Source organism: Triturus cristatus, chromosome 2_1, assembly GCF_964204655.1.
Source record: "Triturus cristatus chromosome 2_1, aTriCri1.1, whole genome shotgun sequence".
Classification (NCBI taxonomy): Eukaryota; Metazoa; Chordata; class Amphibia; order Caudata; family Salamandridae; genus Triturus; species Triturus cristatus.
In genome coordinates, this window is record NC_140581.1 from 661,845,336 (window position 1) to 661,852,509 (window position 7,174).

Sequence of the window (7,174 nt, forward strand, 5' to 3'; positions counted from 1 at the left end):
CTGTCCGCCCGCTCCGGAGGTGTAGGCCAGCCCCCGCTCACCACCTCCTCGAGTGCCTCAGGCGGCAACTCCTGCCAGTTCTACCGCTGTGCGAGGCCGGCGGAACGTGATCCCAAGTCCCAGATCGCAGCCACAGCCCGCAGCACACTGCCGCGCAAATCGCTCCCCGGGCGGGCCCCAGTCCTGTCCATATATGGGGGCTAACAGCTCACCGCAGCCTCCACTGTCCGCCGCTGTGATGGCGTCTGGGGCCCCACTGGGCCTGAGTGGCACTGCCAAGCACTCCTCGCCTCCAGTTGGGCTGCACCGGGCGGGTCGGTCTCGCGCTTTGGGCCGATCCAGGCCGGGCCCCCAAAGTCCTTGAAGCCGCTCCGGTCCCTCACCCGGCCGAAAATCGGCCATCTCCCGCAACAGGGCACCAACTTCTCGCCACCTCAGTCCCTCTCTCTCAGCGCCGCAGCCCGCGGCTCCTCTTCCGGCCGCACCGGCGGCCTCCAAGCAGCGCCCCAGACTCAAGTAGGCGCACCGTGCGGACCCAACGGCACTTCCGGTCGGGTCGCAGCTTCCGAGGGTCGCGACTCGGCGTCCACGGGCCGCTGGAAATGCCTGCTGGTGCGCCGTTTCCCCCCCCCCCGCAGGGTCCGCTGGCTCTCCACCGCCCCCTCCTTCGCTGGTCATCAACGATGGGGGGAGATCAGTAGCGACGAAGGTATTCCGGGGCCTGGGTCGGTGAAGCTCGCAGAGGCAGTGTCCTCCTACACCACCATCTTGGCCACGCCCCTCTAGGTAGGTAGTTTAGTTACTTATTATTAGTTAGTAATTTTTTTAGCAGTCGATTCCGTGATGCGTCCTCCGTCACGTGCTGCTGACTCCAGTCCTTAGTAAAACCTTTTGTAGTTTGGTAGTGAGTGAGTAATATAGCAACTTATCAGCACATCAGCAGCAACCAACCAACAATCTGGTGTATGCAATATGCATGCGTTTATCTATGCATTTTTGAGGAGCAAAATAAATGCAAATGCAGACTTAGTGAACAATTGGCACAACAAAGGGGGTTGATTTATTGATGATTTTGAATGAGATTGAGACTTAGAAGAAGCAAATATATTTTTGGGCAATTCATTTCCAATGTCTCTTGAATAGGCTGGCTAGGCTAGGTTGTACTTACAGGTTTAGGATTCTGGATTCGAAATGGAACACTGGATTAATAAATAATAACTAGATGGTCCGCGATACTACTACTAGTTGATCATATTAGATAGGTTAATTTTATTGCAAGTGTTTCCTGTCTAAACATGTTCTTAGAGCATTTTAATTTTTTTTTATTTGTTTCACACCAATCAATTTTTGTCTCTTTATTATATCTTCCATGATCAGCATCCAGGGGCAACAAGACTACGGGGTCACCTGAGGCGGGAGCTGGAGATGCCTCCCAAGGCCAGGATTGCTCCTCTACCGAGGGCTCTGCTGCTGGCCCCAGTAAGTCCTGCTGTTGTTAATATTTATAATTATATTTCTCTAACTTTAACTGCACCTTATTTTTTCTGAACTATTATTTCCATTTTCTAATAACTTTTTTTTACCAAATCTTCTTTGATCTCTCTGTTTCTAAATTCTTGTTATCCCTGCATTACCTACCTACTTAGTTATATTTGTTTCTAGTTTTTTGTACATCAATCTAACTGCCTCTGACTCTGTACTGCTATTAGTCTGTCTGTAGCTTGCCTAGGTAGCCACTCTTTATTTAAAAAAAGATTTAAAACTCAGATTCACCAATAGCTCTGAGTCCAGTCCTTTGGGTTGTCCTCTTCTTAATCTTGAGAGGCTTTTTGACAATTGCCACCAACAAAATGCCCAACCAGATATTTTACCTTTTTGATATGATAGGACATACTACTGTCTACTCTACTCTAGTACCCGATTTGTACTAGTGATATATGTGGTGTATCTATTGTATTTTCTACAATCTTGCTAGTGAAAAAAAAATTAGGGGGAGGCATATATGGCATCTAAAAATTGTGTACATTTTTTTCTAGGTGTACAGACCACCAGTGCCGGGGCCAGCAGCGAGTCAGATGATGCCAACCAGAAAGGAGCATATGCGGCAGCTGCTGCAGGGGTGGGTGAGTCAGCAGAAGTGGTGGGCGGTGGTAAGTTGTACTTATATTCCTTACTTATTGACAATAGTTGCACAGTCACTGCAAGGGTGTACACACTGTACTGTTGAGAGAGACTAAGTTGGTGTGGACAACGGTTGAAGAAGTCACCCTTTACTTAGCATTAACAATAGCATTAGCGGGGATAGTTGAGTAACTAATGGCCTCTTCGATCTGACTTCAACTCAGCTGGGAACGTTTTATGAAGAAGACTAAGAGTCATACGACCTTGATGGATGGGTTGAACGAAGAGGGAAAGAAGGATGGAAGGAGGAAGGACGGGCGACATGTAATATATGACTGGCAGAAAAGGATGGGTGGGATGCATAGGTGGCTGATAGGAATCGGATGCATGGGTGGTTGAAGGATGGGTGGAAGGTGAAAGAAAGGATGCCTGCCTGGGTGGGTGAGACTGTATGGGTGATAGGAAGAATCCTCCGGGGGTTTGATGGGTCAAACTCAAAGGCAAGCAAGGAAAGATGCATGGGTGGTCGTTAAAAAAAAATTACAGATGTATGTTGTTGGTTAAAGGTTTGTTGAGAGATTATTTAAGAAGAATGATACCCATGTTTACTTAAATGGATGAATGCCTGGATGGTACAATCATCATTGCAAAGGTGGACACTGTCACTGTATGAAGACAATGTAAGAGAAAAATAAACCGTGCCAGAGTAACAAAGCCAAGACAAATGGAATAAGATTAGAATTAAAAAATATAATGCTAGTAGAGCAATGCAATGATAAATGGAAAAAAATTGTGGGGAAGAGAAACTAGGACTGTTTTTTTTTTCAAGGATTGGATTCAAGGTTGTATTTCAGAACACTCCCTTGACTCACAGTAGTTTGGAAGCACAGCATATATATTGTGTATGTATGTACCCATACCCACTCATTATCAAGCGCCTCCCTCCAACCTCGAGGCCCACTCCCTACCTATATCATTTTCAACTGTGTCAGCCTCCTATGGGTGGCCTATCATCTGCATGGTTACACAATTCTTGTCGTCCCATATATAATCAATGATCATTTGGATCAGATATCATCTGCCTTGTTGTAGTAGTCAGGGTGAAAGTGAAATTGAGCAGCTGCCATTGATGTAACAGAGTATGGCCATAATAGAAAAATAAGATAATTGAGTAGTTGTAGACTACAGCTGCCCCACCTGCAGACAGTGGTAAATACAAATAACATGAGTCTGCGACATGAGTATGTCTGTCTAGGGCGCAAGCTGACTGAGCTGGCATGCCTACAAAGTTAATTTAGCTAAACAAGCGAGAGAGAAGAGAAAGACTTGTCTACTCCATAGTGCCTAGTAGTGGTAATGCCTGAAACTCCCGAGAAAGTGGGAGGATACCACAAATGTTATGTACAGTGCTTGCTAGTAATACTGTGCCCCTATGTGTATAATTAATGTTGTGATACTGTTTTGCTAAGAGTATTGGTTACAATTGTCTTTTTTCTTTCTTGATATAGCTACTCCAACCCAACCCAACCAAACAGGAAGGAGTTAGCAGCGATGACTCGATGCCAGAAGCTGGAGGCCATCTGCACAGAATATTGGCGGCTGGTGGCTCTGGCGGAGGAGGAGGCGGCAGCAGCTGCAGCCTCCTCCAATGCCCCGGGTCCCAGCCAACCTCCCCAGTGGTACAGTGCCGCCCTCTGGCAGACGCCCATCACACTCAATTGAACACTGCTGCTCCCCCCTGTGGATGCATATGTAGAGCATTCAGGCGCTGCATGCTCCTCCGGATGGCGCGCCTAGATGAGCGAATAAAGGATGTCCTGGAGATTAACCGGCAACTGTGAGCACACAGCTAGAACTCCGTCGCCTTGCCCCTCTTTTTTATTTTTTTGGGTGGGTGGTAATTGGGTGCTGGGGAAAAGTTGGTTTTATATTTATGAACAATGGACGTTTGGAGTGGACATTGGATTGGACTTTTATCTTTGGACATTGGTTGGGGTTAGGGAGAGGGGTGGGACAGGTGTTGTGGATTTTTCCATTAGTTTATTTTGTATGGGGAATACATTATTTATTCTTACTTTACATACAATGTAAATGTTTTGTGGGGGGGGGTTACTCTTTAACCTCACATGGTTTTCTTTGCTGCTGCAGGGCCGCAGCCAGTTTTTGATTGAGATAATAATCTGCTGATTGTGTAACACACCAACAGATAGATGCAGTACCCTCACTTGTGACTTGTCCTACTAGTACTGTCAGTCTCTGCTCCTAGTCTATGCAGTTTGCAACTGGACTCGGAAGGGTGTGGGTGTGTGAATTAATGAATTAATTTCCATATTATTAATTATGCCTCCTCCAAACTTCTTCTCTTACCTGTGATTGATGTTTATTTATACTTAGGCAAAGCTATGGCTGCATGGTGTTTATGGTTTGGTTTCCCAATATGCCATGGTGATAGTAATAGTAGACACTGATAGTAGCATTTGCAAGAAAAGAAAATGAGACAGTCAGTCACCTGGAGGGGGGCTTGGGAATGAGTAGTAGAAGTACAGTACACAAGAAGACTGGCAAACAAAAAACCATGATGATGCTAAGCAATGCTAAAGTCAAATAAAACATAACGGTGGCGGGGATAGCCTAGGATAAGTTACCAACTGAAGTTGACTAGTAGTACAATATTATTATTAAGCAATTGCCTTGCCTGTCTGCCCCTTGTGAGACCCATGTTACATACATTTTATGTTCTGCTGTTGTACCGGGCTTCCTTTTAAAGCTAGCATAGAAAATAAAAAAATATCTGTAGGGGTCAAATATAAGAAAAAATAATAAACAACATCACACACAGTCGTAATGATTGAAGAGAAAAAATGAATCAAATGAACTGATGATACTATAACTATGTTATGGTCAAATTGGGAGTTGCATCTCTGCATTCCTCTTGGTCCTTCCTTCCATGGACGCTCTGTCCCTCAATCTTGATTGCCTGCCTAGCGGATGCGGATTGGTAGGGTAAGTGTGAGTTGTTTTTCCCAGTATAGCACAGAGTAAAGGTCGGCCTGTAAGTGTAGATGGAAAAACAAAAGGGAGATTGAAAAATAAAGGAGAAAAGTAAAGTTAAACTGCATAAATTAAGGAGGAGTGTAACAAGAAAACTTTCAGAGGCGGCATGGCTAAATCATGTCTACTCTGTTTCCAGCATTAACCTACAACAACACAACAGGAGCAGGCCCGCGGTGCTCACCCAACCTGCACACAGTTGCAACTCCAATCCGGCAATAAAAGAGTAAGACGGTGATGATGCATTTGTTGTCATTCGAACCAGAAAGACAGTGACACACACAAATAATAAAAGTGAATATTATTCCTTAGCTGTATCTTTTTGGGGGGTGTCAAAGCAAGAAAGAAAGTAACAAGTTGAAAGCCTAGTTGTTGTCAGGGAAGTAGAGCTTGTCCTCAAACTCTGGTGGTATACCCAGAAGTAGGTCATGTAACACACTACTTCCATGACCTAAGTCGCCGTCATCATCATCTTCCTTCTGTGATACTTCAGGTATGGTGTAATCGGGTGGTAGAAAGTGCTGATTAATTTTGATCATGGTTAACCTCTCTACATTTTGGGATGAGAGACTGTTCCTTCTCACTGTCAGAACAGCACCAGCAGCACTAAAATCACGCTCAGAAAGAGACACTTGCGACAGGGCAAGCCAGATACTTTATCGCCAGCCTGCTGAGCACTGGCCATTGGAGCCGTTTCCCATACCAATACATCAATCGGTTTTGATCAATGTAGACCTCTGTTGGGTCATCCAGAATAGGCCTGGAACATCTGCTCAATGCTCAGGGATGCTCCGCTTTGTTGGACTCTTTTGCCTTAGCCTCAGCACTGGACCTAAAAAGCCATTGCTGTAGAAACCATTCCTGTGCTGGGTTTGGTGGGGCCAATGCTCCTGTTCTTGTTGTTGTGGATGTTGTTCTTGGTGTTGTTGGTGGTTTTGGATGCTGTGAGCCAACCACACTGCCCTCTGGCTCTGAAGTTGAATTTTACGTCGGCTGCCCTGCAGTGCTTGTTATGGCCTGGAGTAGCGGGTCTCTAAGTCCCGGCCGGTTTTTTTTCTAAGCGACTGACTACCACAGCTATCCAAGTTTTGTAGTTGGCAACATCCCCTTCTTAAAAGGGTATCAATGTGTTCAGTACTGCTTTTTACCATGGATCCAGAATTGTGGCACAAATGTAATGGTTGCATGACACAATGCTACTTTGCACCCTTGTATTTTCAGATAAGCGAAGGGTTAAGCTGTTCACCAACTCATGCTTCTTCTTTTTTCCTGCTAACATTGCAGACACCCCCTTCAACTGTTCCTGTAGCATGTGCAACAATGGGATAGCTTGGCCCATAGAACAGTCCTCCTTGCTGACTTCACGTGTGAAGAACTCGAAAGGAAGTAGCATCCCTGTCAAGCATTTAACTAGGCCCCATTGGTGTATCTCAATGATCATGCCTTTCACAGTAGCATCCCCTCTTTGCATGACATATTCATTGATTGGTCTGTACTGCTCAAGCAGACATTCAAGCATGTAATAAGTTGAGTTCCAACGTGTGGGAACCTCCTGGATGAGGGCTTTAACTGGCATTCTATGCTCACATTGAATGATCCTCAGCTGCTTCCGGACTTTAAAAGAATGGCTGAAATGTGTGCAGATTCATCTGCAGGTGGTCAGTAAGTTGCTGACTCGGTCTTCTTTTTTCAGAAAGTCTTGAACAATGATGTTAATGCAGTGCGCTAAACACAGGACCCTGAAATAGCCACCAACGGCCATGGCCTTAACTATATTACTGCCATTGTCCGTGGCAACAAAACCAATGTTATGCCCTCTTGGTCGCAGCCATTCAAAGACCTTGCTGTCAAAGTCTTCCAAAATGTTTGCAGCTCTATGAGATTTCTCCATGGCGAACATGGCTACTGTTGCATGTTTCCAAGTGGCATTAAAAATCTCAGCAGTGTCAACAAAACCTGCTGCAGATATATTTTCTCTAACCCCCCCAAAAGAGATCGAGTG

General features: G+C 45.4%; 1 long non-coding RNA gene across 1 annotated transcript; it reads left to right on the forward strand.

Annotated features, from left to right (window-relative positions):
* The first annotated feature begins 1,377 nt into the window (after positions 1-1,377).
* Positions 1,378-4,086, forward strand: LOC146865723 (uncharacterized). The gene is made up of 3 exons (XR_014976684.1): positions 1,378-1,479; positions 2,037-2,150; positions 3,630-4,086. It is a non-coding gene; the product is annotated as an uncharacterized LOC146865723 (long non-coding RNA).
* Positions 4,087-7,174: the final 3,088 nt, after the last annotated feature.